Raw genomic sequence first — 23238 nt, forward strand, 5'->3', positions numbered from 1 at the left:
AAAAGCATTTAGACACAACAGCTCTATTAGCAGAGTTAATTGATAAGCATGACCCAATTCCCTTCAGTCTAATTACACCAATTCCCAAATTCCATGAAAAACCAACAGCTGAGTAATACACAGCTGGAAGAAGGGCTTCAAATGCAGCTGTCTTGCTCCTTTTAACAGAGGATTAAAAAGATTCAAGAGATCATTATGATAAACGGAAACCTTTTCCTCATGTAAACTGTGGGGAGAGTCTGCTTGCTCTCTGCTTTCTCATGAGTGTTGAGAGATAATGAGAATGTGTAAATCTTTTCTCCAAAACCATATGAAAGGCAAAACCTGCCTTGTTACTAAGCACAACAAGTTTGATCCTGACTGCCATATCATTCATAGCTCAGGAAATTCACTATTCCTCTAGTGATTGTAACTGAAAGCAGAACCTATTATTTTGTCATATGAGAATAATTTTTTCTTTAGACATTTAACCTTTTTTTTTTGGAAGTTACTTTTTCTGTCTCTCTTCCACATGCTTCCTACAAATTTTGTAAGTCTCTTTAAAAATAAAAAATATGTTGCATTTTTTTGGTTAAATTCTTATTTCTAAAGTACCATTTTAACAGACTTATTATATGAGGTCTAAGACTAATATCTTTGAAAATACCTTTTGTGGACTGATCTGGATCACACGTATATGTGTATATAGATATGTATATAAATTTAATATATAGCTTCTTTTTTTGTGACATATTCATTCACTATGTCTAGTTCCTTTTCATTGACATTTCTTTTTTCTCTATAGAAATGTATACCAATATGAAAAAAAGTACAGTAATAATTCAAAATATATTTGAAAAATGTGGAATTCTGTTTCCAGGGAAAAAAAATAATTAATCTATCTCTCAGCATTTTTTTTTTTTTTTCTTTTTGAGACTTCTCTTTTTGGAGTATAAATAGCATGAGCATTCTACAGACATCCAGTACTGAAAGGGAACTGCTAGTGCTAGTTTACAAAGAACTGGATTTTACTCAGCAGCAGTTCTTATTAAGTCAAAGTACTAGTCAAAAAGTAACCTGGCCTTTAAAGCAGTTAATCCTCAAAATTAGACATCTATAGATGCAAGCTGAATATAGAAAAATCTGCCACAAGACTGCATGTCATCTTTGTATGATGAGAAGAATTTTCAATCCAAGCTCTCTCAGTTTGTCATCTACTTCATGTGGCAGTATTCCGCAAGGAATTACAGCATCGGCTGACATCCAATGCAGAATGGATGCAACACACATGGAGGTACTCCAAAGATGTAGCTGAAATGTCCATGCTGCTTTATGTACATAACAATAATCCCATGTAAGAATCAACTACATAAGTCTTTCTTTTTTTGCCTGATCCTGCATTAGAATATGATAGATTGTATTTAATTGTGAGAGTTTTTTTAAATCTCACTCAGTATAGAAATAGGATACCCTGTGTCCCTTAGAAAGATGGGTAGTCTGGCCTCTACAGTCTGGAATTCCACTGCATTTTCCTGGAAGTTGTAGAGTTAAAAATGAACCATGTCCAACATGATTTTATGCCTTTCCTTGCCTGACAAGTTTTCTTGTCTGGCCTGGTCTTGCCTTCTCATGCATACTATTGTACTACTATAGTGTACAACTTCTGGGATCCTTTTTACATGAGGGTTCAATAATGACATAAAAAATGCCTATAGGTTAATTTTTATTATATCCAAATAATACTCAGTTTTAAATGGCTTTCTTCTATGATTATGATATCTTATGTACTACTCTCTTACAAACCAAACTATTTTAACTTGAGTTTCACTTAATAACAGTAAAGAAACCTACATGCTGGTGCTCTTTTAATTTGATGATTTAGAAAATCCAAAGCAAATATTTGTAGGATTTTCTTCTGTTGAGTTCAAAGAATGGATTTCAAACTTGTAGGCAGAAGGCTGCATTTGTTTCAGTTATGCAGAAGGCTGTATTTGTTTCAGTTAAGTGCTGACTCCCACTGTACTCATTTAATCACATTCAAAGATCTAATATTTGTGACTAGACTGTGTTTCTCTGATCCACCCTGAGCAAGGGGATAATGAGATCTATACAGTCTGTAAGTACACCAGGAAATGAATCTTGACTCAGAATTTCTCTTGTGTTTGCCTTTCCTGTTGTGTGGGACTATGGGACTACTCCACTGGTCTGTATGGAGCAGATTACTTGCTGTTGTTTAGATGGCCATGTTCTTTGGCTAACAAGTATCAAAACCTCACCCTCAACCCTGTCTGTGGGGAGGGAGAGGAAGAAAATTATCAATATGCAATTTGGTGGACATATTATTGTTGCATCCTGGGATTGGGTTATATTACTAATAAGCTTATTCATGAAAAGTAATACTCTGCTGTTGAAGGCTAAACAATTGTCTGTAAAGTATGGTTCCTCACAAATAGCAGCAGAACCTGTCTTTGAACTGTTATTCCAGTGATTCAATATTCCAATCAAGGTATTCTTTGGAAAACAAGGAACGCAGCTCAAACATGAAAAACTTTTCTCTTGAAATTACTTTTTCATGCCTATGAGCTGAATGAATTGAGTATGGTATCTTATGATCTACCATGTCATGTCAATTCTGGTTCTGAATAAAAAATTACTTTGTATTTAATTAAATTGAATATGAAAGCTAACACTTTCTTACACCTTAAGCATTCTCCTATTTCCATATCTCCTTATCTTAAAATTCTTCTTTAAGCACAGTCAATAAAAAGTCATAGCAATGACTTCTCCAGTAGTACAAGGGGAAAAAAAAAGTTCCAGAACTAAAGTAGTAAAAGAGTACATTCTATAAAAGACAACCTTCATTTTTTGGACAGCTTTTTGCTGCCAACCCAAGCTGAGCAGCAGGTTTAAAAATATCCCAGATTACTCTCTGTATTCAAAGGCCAAATTTTCAAATAAAGTGAAAGTAGATAGTCCTTTTATTTGCATGCTGAAAATCATTAAGCCAATGTGAATACCTTCAGAAACACACCTGCCTTAGTGCCTGTCACATTGTGTTGGATATGAAAATTGTGATTGATATAAAAAAATAAACACATTAAAAGAAAACAGTTCATTTTCAGCTGCTGGACTTTATTAAAATCTTATGCTAAAGGTGACCTGTAAAGATTTAGCAAAATATACATTGGTACAGGTAGAAAACTTTCCCTTGTACTCATAAATATCCTGCAAATAGGCACAGTTGGGCCTTTCTAAATACATTGCAATATAAAATAGAAGGTCAATAGTAAGATTTTCTCTTCTAGATAAGTATAATTGTTCCTACAGGAAGTAACATTCATGCTTTAGAATTCCAAGCATAGATTTAAACAGGTTTGTTTATGTTTTTTTTCATTCAGATCCAGACCTACATGTACTACTTTGCAACAGAAAGCAAGCTGATTGATTTCCATGGGAGCAAAATGCAATTATTTTCCTTTAACAGCAAACTCTGATTTATATGACTAGTATTACCCCAAATCAATATCAGAGTTAATGAGGACAAGATCACTTTCTATGCAGTATGTGCACAAGTAAATATGCAGATGCTTCCAGATAAATTTTTTTTAAATGCCAAGAAAATGCTAATTGAGAGGTGATTGCCCATTACAAGTGTGGGAGCTGGTAAACTGAGCAGCAAGTGTCACAATGCTGGGGGTTTTAATCACCCAAATAAATATTGACACAGGGTGATAATTAGTCCCTTCTTTCAGTGATTAAGAACAAGTGGGCTTATATCTTCTGATTTCTTTGTAATAAAATACAAAACCAGTCTGAACTAGAAGGAAAACTCAGAATCTAATTAACTGCCAATTTTTAGTAGTGCTTGATTAGTTCTAGTCAGTAGAATCTTTTATTGACTTTGCAAGGGCTGAGAAAGGAACTTTGTCACATCCATCAGAGTTAACACGAAGAAAGAAAGATTATTATCTCTTTGGATTCAGTTTGGTTTTGGCTTTTGCTCTTGTTTCCCAAACCTTTGTTTGAAGCTCAGATGGAAGAAGAGAACTGAATTAAACTGAACAAAGGGAGGCTCATTTTAAATAGAGAGAAGTATCTTGTTGCCAATATTCTTGGACATTAGATTTTTGTAGCTCATGAAAGCATAACTGGTCATCTGAGCAGCTACTCCCACAGAAGAGATACTAGTTCTGATTTTTCTTTGCATTCTTCTGGTAGAAAGAGGCTCTCAGAAGAGACAACAGTTTCTGTTCCAGCTCTTCAGAGAGCCCATGGGTACACAAGGCTCCCAGCATGGCGGCTTGCATCTCACTTATGTATAGTCCTGATGGAAATATTTTGATGTAAAAACACCCTTGCTTCTTGAGGTTTTCTTCTAAGAAACCTTTTTATAATGTTAAAAAAAAATAGATTTTACATTATAAGAAAGCACTTAAACAGTCCAGTTTAACTTGCCTAATAGTGTTTTATTATACTCATGAGGGATGGGCATGTAACTATGCAGAGTAGTTTGCACACTCTCAGCATCCACAGAGTTTTCTTCAAAGCATCATCTTTGTGGCTGAGAAATGATATGAATAATGTAACAGCCCTCTCCTTAGCTTTCATGTCTTGAGACACATTTGTATACATATACTGAATGGTTATGTGATCTGAGGCAAAATTTTCAATCAGAGGTTACCTATGGATTATTTCTAAGACTGATTCAAAAAGAAAAACTTATCCTAAAGGGGGACAGAAGAGAAAAAGAATGACTGAAGAGAAAGAGATGGTAGTAATACAAAACCTATATATATTTCCATTTCAAAAAGTATGATAAAAATATTTTGCTATTCTAAACATTTTCTCAGCAAAAAGTGCTATTCTGAAACATCATAAAAAAGAATTTTTGTAGAATTGTTGCTTTCTTGTAATGATAGACTAATTTTAACTGGAAATAGCTTTGTAAGTTCACTTATTTAACATAACAAATTCAGGACTAAGTTCTCATACTTTTGGCATTTCAGGCATGAAAACATAGGTCCTGAAACTGGAGACTGAGTGGCACAGAGATTATTAATTGTGCACAAGCATCTTCATTTAGACAATAGAGTAATAAATCTTCACGTTTTCTTTCAGGCCACTTCCTAGCAAACCGAGTCTTTGAGTAATGTCGCCAATAAAGTTATTTTTGTTACTCGTACTCTCATATATCTGCATTTCCATTTGAAGTGTGCCTTTACTTTAAAAATAGGGAAGCTGTTTTTCAAAATGGATATAGTAACTCTATATATATGTAACTATAATGAAATGCATGGAAATTTAAACTCTTATTTACCATACTGTATTGAAATGGAACTTATGGTATTTTTCTATTATTTTGTTCCATTTGGTCAAAAATCATGAAGCTTTACAAACATTAGATATTATTTACACACTATTGGATGTGGCTTGGTTTCTTTACTTAATAATGCTTGTGTATTCTCACCATTGATTCTGCGCATAATTATTTAATTGCTTTCTACCTAAGAGCTTGTTCATGCAAGTCTTCATTGTGAGTGAACTTTAAAAAGTAAATTATTGTGATTGACCAAAACTCATTCAAAAGACAAGACACTTATGAAAGAATAACTAATCAGAAGACTACAGCAGAAATATTTTTCCAAATAAAATAGATTCACCAATGTTACTAAGTGGGAAGCTTGATGGGATTTTGAATTCCTAGATGGTCCCTTTGTTTACATGGCAGACTTATAGCTAAGGTTTTAATATATTACCTGGTAATTTCATTTCATGAGATATAAAGTAAATATAGAGTGTAGGGTGTACAGTTATTCAGACTAACAAGGGAATAATGGGATAAGTATTAACTGGCAGAAGAACATTCTGCCTTTCTCAGATTTAGATACCTAGGAAAATATGGTTAAGAAATATTACTTCATATCTGATTCGTAAGAACTATTTTTTAACTTAGTTTCTCTATTATATAAAATATGCTGAATAATTCTGCTAAACAGGGTGGTTTTCTGTTGTGAAAACTAAGAGAGAATTCAAATTTTGCAGAATTCAAAACTGGTACAAAAGAGGTGTCTTTTCTTAGGTGAGATAAACTGTAAGAAAATGAACATTAGTATATTCAGAAGTAATAACTATTTTTATTTACTCTGACAAAGACAAGATAACTTCTAACTGTGAGTTGCAGAGTAGCGTTTTCAATACAGAAGATGGTAGTGATTCCATGCTGGCTCTGTGAATCATGAACCCTTTCTGATTCAATTTGTGAGTGCAAAATAGTTGTGAACCTGCATTCAGTTACATTTGCAAATGCATTTTGCTGGATGAAGGTAAATATTGAAAGATGTTTTTTTGAAGTCTAATTCAAAGGAATTTATTTGTCCCTGTCTCATCATCTTAGCATCAAACAGCAATAACTAGAATGTTTAATATCTGATAACAGCAGACATTCAATATGACTGATTAGATGTACTACAAACATGGTTACTTATTTTCATCTCATAAATAGTAATAAAAGGAAATAGGGAAAAAGCTGTTTCTAGGTAAATTTGTCACATCCTTGCATGTGTCACTTTGCAGGAGGCCACTTGTTTGGAGAGTCTACCAAAACCAAGTTTCTGTGATTCAGTTAATTCCAAACATAAATTTCTCAAAACCTCTGTTTTTTATGGTGATGTATTTTTGCACACTGAAAAGATTTATATAAAAGAGCTTAATAGGAATTTTTCCTGTTTAAGAAAGAAGTTAGTAAAACTAAAATAAAGTTAGTAAAACTAAAATAAATCCAGGAGAGATCAAAAGAATAGTCACAACAAAAGCCCATTTGAGAATTAGGTTTATACTTGCTTTGTTCCTCTCTTACTTTATCCAACCCCCTATCAAAAGGAAACAATAACAAAAAACCAAACAAATGGACAAACAAGCAAAAACCCCACAACCCAATCCTAAAACTGCTCCCTATTTATAACATTTATAGGGCACATAGAAAATTGCTCAATTAAACATAGTTCTCTTCCTTTGAATACTTTGGTTTTCCTTACCAAACTTTGGTTTCTGTACTGACTAGAACCTCTAAAAACCAGTTAAAGATACACAAGACAGATAAAAGCACTAGGGGGAGACATGAGCACGTTGGCTTAGTCAGTGCATTAACATAATAATGTTTGTCTGTGAAAATGAAACACTAGTTTTGAAGGAAAACTTCAGATACCAACACTCTAAGGGTTTAATGTATGATTGGTAATAATTTGTAGAGCACTAATGAGTATTACAGATCTCAAAATGTAAGTCAAGTTGCTTACTACCAAGTGAAGGTTCCACTAACGTAACAGCAGTTAGAAGTATTCTTTCAAGTGTACTACAATACACTAGTTGAAAATTTTAACACAGAAGTACAAGGTAAAGAGAATGGGTTCCAAAGTCCTGTACTAGCTCTCCTTTTTACTTCTGCCTGTATATCTTTTTTCTGTATACAAAGGTCTAGGCACTATTTGAGAAGAGATACAGACTGATGCCAGACAAATATGTGAAATTCCTTGGAAGGAAAACTTTTTATTTTCATTTGCAGAGTATTTTAGAAGTGAAAGATGCAGATTTTCCTGTAGGTTTATGATTTAATATAAAAAGTCACCACCTGTTTTTATTTTTATAGTTAAGCATAATAATACATTGTATTTTTATTGTAATTACAATTCTTTTTAGTTACTTGAGAGAGATCACTTTACATCCAGCCATCTAACCTCCTAATGTTTTAGACACATGGAACATGCACAGTTTCTAAGAATCTAAGCTTTAGCTGGTAAAGCAATCAGTTAAGGTCCAGACATTTTGTGACCTGTAATGGGATATTGAAAGATCCATACAATTTGTTTGTGCAAGCCATCTGTATAAAATGCAAATGCCCAAAGACATGTTCAAATCAGATAATCTTCTCAGCCATATTCAGCTATTTGAGAATAAAATGCTGTTTTCTACTGCTTTGTCTGCTTTCTCTAATTCCTTCAGCAACATTCATTTATACATTTACAATATGATTCAGATTAAGTCTTTTAAAACCATAATATGTTTATTTGACATCTGTAATACTTTTTTACTGTAATAATTTGGGGGTTTTTTCAGGGTAACAAAAATATATTTGTCTGGTATACTAACCATGTTAAATTTTTATATAAATCAGTGTTTGTAGACAGTGCTGCCCAATGAAACAATAAGGTTTGGGAACTATGCACTTCAAAGAGAAATTTAACTTTTACTAATAGCTCTGTGTCTGGCTTTGGATAATTTTTTAATGGTCTCTTAGAGAAAATTGTCCTAACACTTATAGCTTCATTTCCAATAAAGCAATTTTTGTGTTCTCTGATCTATATATACAGTATGATAATGTTAGGTTGATGGTTGATAATTCCCTACAAAAGGTATTTCTAATTATTCAATTAAAAAGGAAGTAGAAGAACTATGAAAAAAAGTCTCAGAATGCAGTAAAATTATTCAAAACTATTTAAAAAATGCCAGCCCAGTAGAATAAAAGACTAAAATCATATTCTATTCTATTTATTTTCTCAGGCAGTCTACATGCCTGATAAAAAGCATCATGTAAATAATTGTTATGCTTTTTCATAATTAAGTTTATTCGTGTTGTTGACTGTAAAACACTAACTTATAAGAGCATGATACCTTCATGGGACTAATATAAAGGAGGTTTTCAAAAAATCTGCTCTTTGAATACAGAATTCAGATACTTTTGTCAGAAGAAAAATAAATATAAGTATAAGTATAAGTATAAATATAAATATAAATATAAATATAATATATAAAATATTAGCTATGTGATACATTTTGTTTTCAGTATCCTGGACGAACTGGGATTCTTGATTAGTCATATATTCATCCAGTATCCTGATGAGTGTTTAATTATTTATAATGTTTGACATCAGCAGCAGGAGACCCTAAGAACCTTTTTGCCTTCAGTAAATGTGCAGCCAGGCTTCTCAGCTAGGGAACTGCTTGGCATTATATAGAATGGAGGCTTGAACCTTTTGTTCCCATCCAGATGAGTTTTCTAGTTTTATGGTTTGGGGAGCGCGGCGTTGCGTTCTTTTTCCCGGTCCTGGGTGGCTCGGGGAGCCCAGCTAGGCACAGTGTAACATCTGGAAGTCCGTGACTGCCGCTGGTTCGGAGGCTCTAGCGCTGAGCCTCCGCGTGGGCTGCCGTAACTGTGTAACTGACGCTGGGATGAGGTAAAGAGGCGAAGGAGGCACACCCTGTCATGCGGTTGGCGGGAGAAGGTTTTATTGCCACATGGTGCTGTGGTGAAGAGCAGCGACCGCTCCGAGTGCCCGCGTGGACAAGATGGTGGCGAGACAAAGGAGCGCACAGAGTTTTATAGGGGGTGGGCAGATAAGGGCGGAAGCCCCCTCGCCCAATGGGGACATGCTATGGGGGGGTGACGTGGACCATGGCGACCAATGGGACCACGACAGGGTTCCGGGACGAATATGGATATGGGGATGGGGTGACTGGCGTGGAAGTTTCAGGAATGAACAGGGGGTGATTACAAGATTGACATGGGGAAGCTCCAATGGCAAGTGACCGGGAGCGAATCACTGTGGGGGGGAACATGGGGGTACATAGAACCGACTAACTAACATTATTAAAATTCCTAACTAAACACAACCGGGGATGCAACAGAGGAGTCCTTCATACTTCCTACTTGGTAAAAAAAAGACCTTCCTAAACAGATGGCCAACATTATAAAAGAAGATTCAGGATGTTTTTGGCAAAAACGACAACGGATAGGAAGTAGTTATTAACAGTCAGGCTAGGTGAACTAAGCCTTACTCTTTGCTACCTTTTATTTCTAAATATTTACCATCTTCCGATGATTTTTTCTTATGTTTTTATTTCATATTATGCATTACATGAGGGGCTCAAATTCTAGTTCAGTATTCAGAATTTAACCTCCATGCACTTCCATTAAACCTTGTACTTTACATCTTCCATGCTGTAAATTCAATTACCTAGGTTTTCATATTCAACTACCATAAAAGGCATCTTCAGGTAGCACTAGATTGCATATTTGTAATAATAGACACCTATTTAACAGATACACAATAATCATTAGGGTAAAAATGCACTGTGCTCAGTGGAGACAACGTCTATATCTTTGGAAGAAAATATCCTCCATCTTTGAAAATGTGCATTTCCTGTTAATTTAATGCTGTACAGACAAAGGCTCCACAAGAGCATGGTTGGGCTGCTAGGGTTTTTCATTTATTCTTTTCTAAAGAGGCATGAAAAAAATAAAAAGCTTCTTTAACAAATACATTTTCATTTTAAAAAAATTGTTTAGCTGTGCTTTCTGAATTAAAAGGAATTTCTGTAGTGTCAACAATTCTCACAGTGTCAGTTCTTTGCACAAAGTACAGTATATTAGGGTCCTAGTGTTTTCACTAGGAGGTGGATTCACAGATACCTTATAAAGACCCTAAGACAAATGTCTGTGGTTGGTTTCTGCAATCATGATTACAGCAGGCACTACCACAGTGTGCATCTCACTAACCTGCCCTGTCAGCTCTGGAAAATTGTAATAGTATTGTAAATATTTTGCCGAGATGCCTCTGAGCACTCACGAGGTATTCAGGTGACTTGAGTTTACCTTATGTTATAGTATTTGTACCTAATGTATTGCTTAACTGTAACTTCATTTAAAAATGCTTCATAGGAATTGACTATTACAATCTTGCTTTCATCCTGAAACATAAGTTATTTATTATTTAAAATACCATTTAACTGAAGCTGGCAGTCTTATACAAATATAGGCTGTTGATTTTGGTGCAATTCACAAAAATTTCTAAATTCACTTATTTAACACAGTGGCCCTATAAACTCAGGAAATGTCAGAAAAACTTGATGCTTAATTTGCCTTACAGTATAGCTCTATGTAGGGTCAACGAAATGTCACAAAGACTGTCCCAATTAGGTAAACTCTTGGAGGGGTTACATGCATATTCCAGTCACTTATCAGCCAGAAGAAAATCACTTTGGAGTTTGAGAGCCATAAGCTGAAGACAAGCTAAATACAAGCTCTTGTATATCTCTGACTTGCTGGTAGATTAGACTTACTAAAACACTCTGTAGATTTATAGGGCCATTTTGGAACAGCTGTTTTAAATGCAGCTACTAATCAGCTTGCAGTTGCCTAAGCTGTTATTTGGGCAATTTAGTTTTTTTGAAAACTGGTAAAAAAGATCAAGCTATGTATCATATGCAGGGAATTGCATTAATTAATCTAAGTGTAACAAAAAAGTGCTTCAAATGCATAAAGGGAGTATAATAGTTAAAAATTAATCAAATCAAAGCCTTCAATGAAGTTTATGCTTTCTGATACAGAGCTTTCATAATTTTATGTCAAGGTAAATCCACAGTAACTTTTTGGAAGACAAAATAAATGAAGGCTGTGATAAGGGACATTTCTCCTTATAGCATTGGAATTTCCATGAACAAAATTCTCAGGTCTTTAAAATTAACATTCGAAGAAATACCATAAGTTGAAATGTAATTTTATGACAATAAACAGTCACAAATCAAGTATTCAGCTTTTGGATTTGTAATTAATATAGCAAACCCTTGACTTTTAATTGCCATGTTTGAGAATGTTAAACCAAAGTTTAGACTTTCAAAATTATGAATTCATCTTGAAAACATCTTTTGATATGCTTTTTATAGCTGATGATTTTTAACTTTTTAAAATCATGGTTTAGCAATATAATAATAAGTACGAGGGTTCAAAATACCATTTAATTTCTAAGGAGAGATTTTATATTTTTTCTTGTTGCTGTTTAGAGAGATTTGTAATAAAATAATGAAACATCTTTAAAGCTCCATCGTGAAAAACAAAAAAGACAAATGCCCTTTCTCAAAATACTTACAATTAAAGTAAACAGAACAAAAATCAGCATGAGGAAAAATACTTAGGAATGAAAGCTATTGATTTCAGGGGATAAATTAAACAAATCAGCAAGTTACACAATTCCATTTTATTCTTAGCAAAAATGACCATGTAGAGTACAAAACTGTTAAGGCTTTAAAACTAGCAAAAATAAAGAAATTGCTTAAAAATAGATAAAAAACTTTTGTTCCTACTGCCTTTTCAGTAGTCCTTTTGAAAATTTGTAATGCATTGGGTTTAAATGTCATGAGCTTGTGTTCATGTTTTACAGCCAAATCTAACGAGTCACGCATTTGTTTGAGTGCCAGAAAAATCAAATGTCGAACAGAAAACTGATAGTCAAGCCCAGTTCAGTTGCTGAGTCACAGGGCACTTCTGTGACTGCACCAGAGTTATAAAGCAAATGAAAATTCTTTAAAAATGTGAAGGATGAAGGACAAGCTCAGATCATATATATATATTTTAGTGATGTCCTAAAGGAATACTCTTTAAGAGGGTAACTGATAATGACAGTTTCATTTGAAGGTATCACTGGCTATCAAGGTCAGTTGCTTCATTTTCTCTGAAAATTTGTTTTTCTTTGATTTTGGTGATGAGTAATTTGTGACACTGTTTCTGTATTCAAGCCTGAATTTAGACAAAAGGACGTTATTATAACATTCAAAAATAATATTTGCTATCTTGTCTGATGTCACTGGCCTTCTGTGATGCCAGTTTAGCTTATTGAACCAGAAGACATTTGTCTATTTAAAATATTTAAAGTGTCGCTATTCCAGACAGACAAAAGGGCACTGTTTTATCTAGAAATTCTATTGGGAATTCATACTGACAGGGACAAGCCATTAGCAATAGTCTAGATATGAATATGTTTGGCCTTCTCATTGAAAAAGAAGGTAGAGAAGAATATTTACACAGCCATACTCCTTTTGTTTCTCAAAAAGAGAAGACTCTTGTCCACAAAAAAGTGTGGAATTAGCATATGAGGCAGAATGTTTAAAGCAATTGGGAATAGGATCTTATGCCTGTAAAAAGTAGGCTTTTTTCTCAATTGACAGTTGTTATTGTTACTTTTACACTTCCATACATTGTTTCTAGATGTTCTAGAAATGTTTTCTATGTCATATACTTCGCATGTTTCATAGCTTATCACATCATGTGTTGAATTCAAAAATTAGTTGATCATACTTCCAGTTCTTTCCTTGTTTAAGCTTTGACATTGCTTTAAAATGTGAGAAATATCATCTAGACAGTATAATTCATTCATGTTTTGGTTTTGACCCCTGAAGAAACAGTTTCTGGAATTCATAGATTCATGTAGTCCCGTATATTTCAACTTTGCCTTTAAAATTTCTGTCACGTGGAGTTCCTTCCCTGGATCTTTGCCTCTAACTCTGGCACTAAAACCATGTCAAATCATGGATAACCAACACATTGAAACATTTTTATATACCAATTCACTTTCACTTTTCAGTCAAAAAATGTTATCATAAGAATTTTGCTGTGTGTTCAACTGTGTAGCAGTTGAACAAACAGATGGACTGTTTTTTCATTTGTTCTTTTGGAATGGATAATTCTTTTAATAATGCAAGAAGTATGTTCTATTTTCAGTTAAATTTTTCTGAGTCAAGAGATACTCCATTGTTTGTGTCAATGGGATTTAATCCAATGAGAAGACTACATTAAATGTATTTTTAATTCCTTATGAATTAAACACCATACAGTGTTGTTTCATGTGCTTTCATGTCTGTCAGACATTTTGTATAAAAAGTAGGGGAGGAATAAGCTAGAATATAAACGTATCCCATTAGAGTTCCGCTTTCCGTCATTGACTTGAAAGCTAGATTATCCAATGTACTATAGAAAATGTTTCCAGAAGCTTGCAAGATGAGGTAATACTTAGCATTTTTGAGGAGGGAAAAATGCACAGATCACCAAAATGTAAATTTTTAAATTTAAGATATCGCTGCTAAAATCAAATTAAGGTTGTAGTTGATAATATGATTGCATTTTCTCTACTCCCAAATATTTTAAATTACACTACAGGAGGAAGATGATGTTTGTTTGTTTGTTTGTTTGTTTGTTTGTTTTTCATTTGCACTAACGGAAAAAAAAAATTGCCAGTGAATGAAGTCTGTGTTTTAGTAACTTTGCCACTGGGAATGGATTGTTCTGGGTATTTTTTTTTCCATACAGATTTCTTGCATGTTACTTTTTTTGCCATCCCTAAAATTCATGATACTCACCTATTCTTCTATATACTTCTATGCAAAGATGGTGAGAGTCTTTGACAGTCTTTCTTGACTGATACCACTTTTTAAATGTTGATTTTATCTACAGCATCTGCTATTCATTATGTGACTGACCAAATGTCTAATAGAGTCTTTGACTGACTTTGATGGGTCGTGAGTTTTATATTGTGAAATAGGAACAAATACAATAATTCCTGAATTCCCTGAAGCATTTATGTGTTAAATTTGATTGCTCACAACATTAACAGCAAGAAATCTTTCTCTGATAATTTCTGTCAACTTCTTATAAGGTTGGTCTCAAAATTATAGATGTAGAAACTTAGGTCCTTCAAGACCTAAGTTCAAGAATAAGAATTTGAGGCATTTCAATACTAATGCAGCATTAAATAAAGAACCATGTAAAATACTAAGTTTTATGTTGTCTTTCTGCATTTTTTTTTCAAATAATCAAAAAGTCAGATGGGTAGATTGGTATCTGGCAAAAATGTTGCAAAACTTGTTTTGCGCTGCTATTCCCCAAATCCCTGTTATTTGGTGTTAGAGGACCATTCACATTTTCGGAAATTAAGTGAAGGCAAGTAGTTGTCTCAAATTCTTATGACCTTAGCCAATAAACACATTTCATCACCATGGTTGCAAAAAACAAATACCCACTATTGCACTGTGTTTCACAGGCACATAAGAATTAGTCGACATGGAAGGATTTGTTCTCTGATACTAGGTCAAAACCTGAATTCTTAAGGGAGAAAGAATGAAAGTAGGGCAATATGATTAGATGAAATCCTGGGTATAACATTTTATTCTTAATGTGGGTTTATATTTGATCAGTTTTGATGCATTTTTTCAAGAAAAAATGTCTGCTCAGAGCCCTACTTTGAGTATACAAACAGTGCTTGAACAATGACAGATGAACTGTTTCATGACATCTTTTCCAGTTGCCTTAATCATTACATTCTTTGTGTACTTGGCCCCTAGAGGGGAAAAAAGCAGGTAAGATAGAGTAAAAAGTCCTGATGTGGAATCCATGTGGGGGACAATAGAATTAAATACTAAGAGAAGATGGAAAAGGGCTGGAATTAATCTGAGTGTTTGAAAAACATTGCAGTAGAAATGTCAGTGTTGCAAAGTCAGGAATTTTAAAATTAATATTTAGGGTCCTTGTGCAACTTCAGTGGAGCTGCACATAAGTTATGATTCAGATTTTAATTACAGAGAAATACTAGCTTTCCTAAAAAAAATAAAAAAAGTCCAAATAATGTTCAGTATACATATACACAGTATTTGTTTAAATTCCATAGTTTAAAATGGTTCAGAGATTTGTTTGCCAACTTTGGCCAAACCCCTTTTAAGGAAAGCAGACTATGTTTCTCCATAGTCTTTCAGAATACTTATTCCTTATAATAGTTTTGGGACTTTGCACACACACAACTAGCCAAGAATTCCCAGTTTCCAGTGCAGACAGAACATTGATTTTCCCACCCAGGAAAGACTTAGAAAAAAATGTAATAAGACAGAAGAGAACTGCCCTGATCTATTCACACATGACCAGCTCTTTTTTATCCTCTTACCTTTCTTTTCCCACACTTGCTCCTCCCTAAACCATCCACCTCCCCTTTTCTCCATCTTCTTTCCTTGAACATCCTTCAAGTTCTTTTGCAGTCCCAAAACACTCTTCCCCTGAATCCCATGGCTTGTCCCAGGACAATGGGCCCGTGGCTGTACCTGAGCCATCCTGGAGAAGGCCCAGGTAAATTGTCTGCTCCTTGGGAGTCTTTAATCTGGGTTCCATTGTGCCATTGTGCCCCTCTGCTCTCCTGGGGCTGGTGGGGATGGGCTGTTAATGGGTTGATGACTCCTGTGATGGGCCTTTGTCTCCCTGGACTCCTTTGTCAGTTTTCAGATGGCTTTTATCACATGACCCAACAAAGTTCAAAGCAGATGTTTTTAATTCTCTTCATATCCACTCTCTACCTATCTGAACTGTTTCTGCAGACAAAAATAATTTGCCTAGCAACAGACAGCTGTGGCAAAAATGTAAATAATATTTCAGATATTTTTATTATAATCTAGCAGGATTACACAATTCTCAAGTATATCAGTGTAGATGTGTGCCACAGGCAAGCTAGAGGTTTCTAGAGACTCTGCTAGCTTGATCACAAATTAAGCATTCCAGTCTTGGGCACCTTCATTGGTACAGTCTTCATCTGTGTCTGAACAAAACAGTGTAGAAGCATCTACAGTAACTCATACTTCTACTGTGTCTGTTTTGGGATATCATACTTCAGGATGACCAATATTTAAGGAAATGGATTTTCTATTATTTTAATAAACCAGTATTCTCTAGATGTTGTAGTCTTTTAAACATTTTTGGAGACATTTAATTATGCTTGAGACAAGAAGTTTAAATCTCTATATTTTAAAAACTAATACCTGGGTTGTTTATTTTTTCATAAAGACTAAGCAGACATTGAGAGGACACATTAAATTTTTCTTTCAGCTGCTGGAGTAATCTTCTGTGAGCATCTGATTCTTCTTCTACCTACTGAGAATTACTATTTCTGTGGATGTTTGTTGGCCCTCACCTTTACCTATTAGGATTTTACATAAAATGAAAGTTTCGACTCTTTAGTGAAAGAAGGTATGTCCTTTATCACATTTGAAAATTGGTTATTTTCTATACAAATATAGTTTGAACTAGGCTGTACTAGATGAAAATTGAAATAAAAGACCAAATAAGCTGTATAATGAGCATGAAATACTTAATTAAATGATGGAGTGCTATGAGAAACAAAGGGCATAATGCATGCAGCATGAGTAATGCCCTCCAGGATACATAAATTTTCATATAAAATTATGCTTCTACACTCGAAACAGGACCTGAGCTATGATGTTCAAAAGGTGTAATTCTCATTTTCAACACGAAGATAAAAACTGCCTAACAGCCTAATTCTAGAAACAAGACATGAAAATATTCCTACCAATTTGTGGCACAGGAGAATATGGCAAATATAGTCATTCTTCCCTGTTAGGTTATGTCTTTACATGTAAAAGACAAAGTCACTGCTCAACCTGCACCACAATGGCTTCATGTTCTTTTATTTTCACATCTACTCAGCTGAAAACTGTACCAGAAGATATGCAGAATAATCTACATTAGTCAATATACTATTTTTTCCTCATTTTAATAATGTTTAAAGAGGACAGATGTAGGTTTTGACATCCATTTGAGCACTGTATAACACTTGCAAGAAGGTGGAGGAGACATGGGAAGACTTATCATTAGAATAGTATGGTTTGTGGAGGGCAGAATACAGATGATCAGATGGAAGAGGTCTGATTAGCATCTATTCTTCACTAATAATTTACTCTATATTCATATAATTTTCAAAGCATCCAGATAAAGTTCCTGAAGCTATTTTTCTTCACATATTCTGCTCTTCTTCAGATATTCTGGTTTTTTTTCCATTTGAAATCCACTTGATCATTGTTTTGAATGGATGCTTTTTAGTCAAGTGTATGAACAGTCTACACAAGCCTTCAGTCTACCTGGTTCCTTTTCTGCTCTTGTGCCATTGTGATTACCTACACTACAAACCCTACAGTCTTTAAAAATTGTTGTAAGAACAGAGTATGAGCATTCTGTTTGCCTTACTGAGCAAACTGTTAAAAACAAGCTAGTGCAAACTTGTCCATAATGCCAGGGATAGAAAAAAAAAATTATTGATCCAGTATGCTCTGTTGTTCTGTCTCCACATCCCTCACCTGAACCTACAAATATTCTTGTAATACTGCCTTATGCAATTTACACCTCCATTGCCTGTAACATGTTTGTCTGAATAGTGCAATCCAAAAGGACACCAGTGAGAGCTGTGACATAATAAATAATCTAGGAAGAATAAAACGTATTTACAAAGTTCATAAAAAGAAATGTAATAATTTCTCAGTCTAAAAGAAAATAATGCTAAAAAGTGTAAGTTTACACGCAATGTCTGTTAGCTGAAAAAAAAGTAATTGTTGAAGAAAATATCTTCAGTGTCCAACTTCAAGGGAAAACATGTTTTACACATTTAGGTGGCAGAACTCCCACAGCCAGTTAGGAGTCTAAAATTAGGAACAAATTCTCCACTTGACTTTTTCTAATTGAAGATTATTAACGTCTGGAAATGCTTTTGCTTTTGAGATTATGACCTCTACTGCTGGGAATTTCATTTATGAAGGAAACAACTAGATGCCCTATTGAGGTCATAAGAAAGTAAATAACCAGGCAAACATTCCTCATATACAGTCAATAGTGGAGCATTCCTTAGAGAATCAGGCCTCAAGTGTCTAATTAAAGCAATGTGTGAAATCCCTTACCTTAGAGTTCATGGAATCCTATGGAAAAAATCCAGAGTGTTTTAACCACTATTAAGCAATGACTGCAAATTACAGATTAGTACATGAACTGCTCAAGATTATACTTTTAATGTTGACAAGACCCAGACAGATATTAAATCTGAAAGAAATAATGTGTTTTATCTCAATTCACTCTTTTAGGAATGTAAATATTTCCCTACTGCTATATGGAAAGACATTAGCATAGGAGTTCAATTTTTCTTTTAAATATCGCAAGGGTAACTGTGAGGAATATAAAAACATTAGGTTAATTTTTCAGTTGGAGGGGCATGGCACGTGTAAACAGGCATAAACTTTTCTCAAATCCCTTAACCTAAAGGGATTGTCTCTAATGAAAGAGGTATTAATCCCAGTGCCGCTTCCATTTTAATTTTTCTTTAGCAAACCAAAAGAATTCCAATTAGTTACAAACCTTGTGAATTAGTTTCAGTTAAGCCTGACCTTTTTTCATGTGGGAAATTGCAATGTGTATATAAGTTTATCAGTGAATGTCAAAGGTTTAACGAACTGCTGTCTGTCATCTCTGTTAATCCTGTTTTGCTGTTGATGTCATGTGAAAGTCAGGACCAACCCAGAGAGAATACAGCACACATAGTTTTTGCAGAAGGCAGCCTTCTTCTACAGGCTCTTAAAAAAAGGCATGGGTAAATCCATATCTGAATCAGAGACCACTGCAGAGCAGAAACATCCCAGTTTTCCTTTTGAGCCATGGTGTACTCCTTTGAACTTCAGATATGGCATATGCATTTAGATGAGTTCTGCTTCATCTTAGAAAGTTTGGGAACTGCTTTGAGTAAAAACAATGGTAATGCCTGGAAAAAATGCAAGAGTGTGGTGAAGAAGGCAAGTAATCACTTTCTCTAAATTTTTGCTTAGAAATGACAAAATCAAGCCTATGACTATGCCATTATCTTAAAGAATACTTAGTTAAAGTTACTGAGTCTTGTGTGCAGTGCTGGCTCCCTCATCCTCTTGCTTTCCAACAATGATTCCTGCTAACAAGGTAGTAGTATTAAAAAAGACAGGAGAAAAGTAATAAAGAAGATGGAATGAATAGAACACATAATCAAAGTTATGGAAAATCTGACAAGATGTGGCTTTTCTGCCTGAAAAGCAGACAAATGCAGTGTGATATAACAGAGATAAGAAGTTGTTGGAGGCTAGAAGTGCAATTAAAATAATGATTTTTCCCCTATTCTTACATTCTCCTCTGGGTATCTGGTTTTAGTTATTGTCTGTGACCTAATACAAGTACCTGTACGTAAAATACAAACTACTCCGAGATAATTTTTTTCTAGAAGGAGACAGAGTATAAAGAAAAACACTAAATTATTGGTAAGAGAACTATAAATCTGTTTTTGTGTAAGCAGATCTGCAGTAGGATTAATCTGTCAAGCATTTTAGAAAAAGTGGGAGATTATAGGGTCTGCAGACAGATTTCTTCTAATCTGTAATTTATCAGAATTACAGCCCCAGTTTTGTGAATTCCCCTGTGGCACTAGCTAGTCCATTTTTCAAGGCATGAAAGCAGTCAGAGGGAAGCAAAGTCATATTGCTGCCCCTCCTGGATTTTGGCTTTTCAGGGTGAATAGTGTAGTAGCCTTTCAAAAAGTGCATTTTTCTTGAGCATCAAGGGAGGCTAGGCGTTCTCTGTCTTTCTGAAGCACAGGAACTCATGGATTGCATAAGATGCTTCAACTAAATGCAGTTAAAAATGCATATTTAGCTGTGTTTTGTTACAAACCTATAAAGATAAAAGGTAATATTAATATGAAAGATATTGTGAAACACTGACGAGCACTTCAGCCCAGTTAAAGTACTCAGAAGAACAAAAGAGTTCAATTGGACAATTCTTGCATATGTTGCACATTTAGGCATATCATTTGAGGTTTAATAGACAGGGAATAGAAATGTTGCTGTTTCTGTTCTCTAAATGCCTTAAAATAAGCCCATTTGCAAACAACTTAATTTTGTTTTATCTATTCAATTATAAAGGTAAACAGTCATAGCAGTGTATTGCTTGTATGTTTTTGGTTCTTTGACACTTAAAAAAAATCACTCAAAACTGTTTCTTCCAAAATAATAAAATTTTGTGATTAAAATTTTGTGGTCTGAAGACGTAAGGGAAAGCAAACAGAATTTTTTTGCTATTCATGAGAAATCTCCATTGATAAAGCAATATGCTCATTATCTATTGATTTAAAAGATCAAATGAGGTATTCAGGTTACATTCCTGTTTTGAGTGACTCAGCTGTGACTTGGTGTTTCCAAATGCATTTCCATGGTCTGAATTTTCTCCCCAGTCAAAAAGTTACAATCCAATCAGGACTTAAATCTCAATGATGCTCAACTGTATGTATGTAGCATTGATTGCTGTATTTCTTGACTAAATCTTGAGCTTTACTTGACACTTCTGCTTCATATTTGTTTCAAATGCAGTTGCTGTCACAAGTTCTGAAATATGGGCCAACCTATTATTTTTTGGACTTGAATTTATATTGTTTCTGTCCAGCTCCTTAGGCATGCTCTACCATCACCAAAAATGTATTATGTGAACCACTTCATTTTCTTTTGAGATCTCATTCACCCTCCTTACATCATAAGGAAAAATAGCTCATACTCTCCTCTTCTGAAGCTGTTGTCTCAGTATTATGTTTGACTATCTCTCCTCTTTTTTGCATTCACTTTTTAATATTGCTTTCTTTTTAAAACAATTTTTCTATTCTAATAAATCTATTCCTGCTGTCAAAAGTTCTGGTTAAGGATCGTATGAATTTTCATTGCAGTGTATTCCCTATTTCACCCATTGCCATGCTATTTCAACCCCAAACTACATGAAATATTTTCAACTGTACTTCTCTTTCTTGAAGCTTTTTGATTTTTGGCAACCTCTTTATGACAGCTCTTATTGAATATATACAGCTTGTTAAATAGAAATCTACAATACTCAACTGTAGATTGAGAATGTTAAAATATTGTCTCGTTCATATTTTTTATGCAAGGCAAAAGAACATTCCCTGTAATTTGATTCAGCTTGGTGTCCAGACCTTGACAATGGATACATGATCACATTTATGAAAATGCAGCCATTTTTGTTTTCTACATTATTCAACTTGACCATATAAAAGTAACACTGTACTTTTTAACTGCTGAGGCTTTTCTTAGTGTGCTCTACCTACTGCAGTATCCAGGCAACTGACAATTCAAGAAACAATTCAAGCCCCAGAATATTTCATTATGCTAATATAAATTTGTTTTGGAAAAGATGATTGATTTTTATTTTTATAGTGAGTATAGAGTAATTAAAATTTCATCATTTAAAACAAACAAACAAATAAATCCCAAACCCACCAAACCCAAACTGTTCAATTAACTTGAAGAACAAATAAAATAACTCTTGACATCTCAGCAGAGTTGACTTGTCCAGAAATTGCAGAAGTAGCTATTTGTCTCCAGGACATAGGTTTGGCAGTCAAGGTTTAACTACTCTTCTGGCTCTTTCTTAAAACATGTTGTGATCTGGGGTAATATTTTGTAATTTTTTCTCCATCTATAAAGTGAATGTAAATATAAACCTTTTTGTAAAATGACACATGATGTGCCGATGGAAAGTGGTATGTTAAAGCTAGCTAACTGTTATTCAGATTATGTATAGCCTACCATTTATTGTTTTATACTTCACCATACACTTACTTTTCTGCATTCAAGCTAACTGCAGCATCTTCCCTGCCTACCAATCACATTGGCAGGACAGCAGAAATCTTGTTTTTGCCTAACACTGGGATAAAAGTTCACTGCTAAAGCAACAGTACCGTCTAAAGAGCAGAGTGTGCTGGAAGCAAAGGAAATATGTTCCATGATCAGCAGTCTCCCAGCAATCACATAGGTCATGGAGTCCCAGTCAGATTTTACAATACAAAAAGGAAGTTGCTCTCTGATGACAGTAAATTACATTCTTTTTTGCTACAGGTTTGTCTGTGAGGGAAAGTTGGATGACGAGTGACTAATTCCAGCTCATTTTTTTCACTAGTATATCAAGAGTTTCCAGAGCATGCATTTGAACAGTACTGTACCCTGTGTCAGGACACTACTGATAGGAAGAGTCTGGACCTAGAGGGCTGGGTTACAGCTAGCTTCCCCTGACCACTAGACATTATCTAAAAGAAAAAATTGAAGCCTCTGTTAAAAGGAGTAAAACATCTTCCAACTCCCACTATTAATCTGGAGAACTACTTTTATATGTGTGATTCAATTGCCTTCACATAAGCATTTAGTGCCCCTAGATGTACTAGGGTACCCTAGAGACCTTCAGCTGCCACTCCAGATGGCACAGGAATCCCAAAACCCATAAGCCTAATCTAACAGTGCAGCAGTAGTACCTCAAATATCCTAGGGAACAGAATCAAGTCCCATGTATTTTTCTTTACCAAAATCACTTGTCATTTTAAAGGAGGAAGGAAGTGCTGTGCTAGTTCCTAACACAGTGGTATATTTGGTTTAGTATCAGTCACATCCAGCAGATACAGCTGAAACCAGAGCTCAGAGAGGCATCTTTTGACCCTCAGCATGGTTTACGTTATGATGGCATGGTATCTTCTCCTGAGTAGTTCTATCTTTCAATTTGTCTCAAAATGAATCTGTAGTTTTCATTTAAAACGGTAATGAATAATAAAA

The 23238-nt window shown here is 34.5% G+C and overlaps 1 long non-coding RNA gene across 4 annotated transcripts in view; it reads left to right on the forward strand.

Annotated features, from left to right (window-relative positions):
* LOC128786837 (uncharacterized) overlaps positions 1-23238 on the forward strand; it is a 146505-nt gene that overhangs the window by 27127 nt on the left and 96140 nt on the right. For 2 of the 4 annotated variants that reach the window (XR_008430489.1, XR_008430488.1), the window contains one exon: positions 16667-16807. The exons of the other annotated variants lie outside the window; for them this stretch is intronic. This is a non-coding gene — a long non-coding RNA (uncharacterized LOC128786837). The remainder of the gene's footprint in view (positions 1-16666; positions 16808-23238) is intronic. 4 annotated transcript variants of the gene reach the window in all.

This window comes from Vidua chalybeata, chromosome 4 (assembly GCF_026979565.1).
Source record: "Vidua chalybeata isolate OUT-0048 chromosome 4, bVidCha1 merged haplotype, whole genome shotgun sequence".
Classification (NCBI taxonomy): Eukaryota; Metazoa; Chordata; class Aves; order Passeriformes; family Viduidae; genus Vidua; species Vidua chalybeata.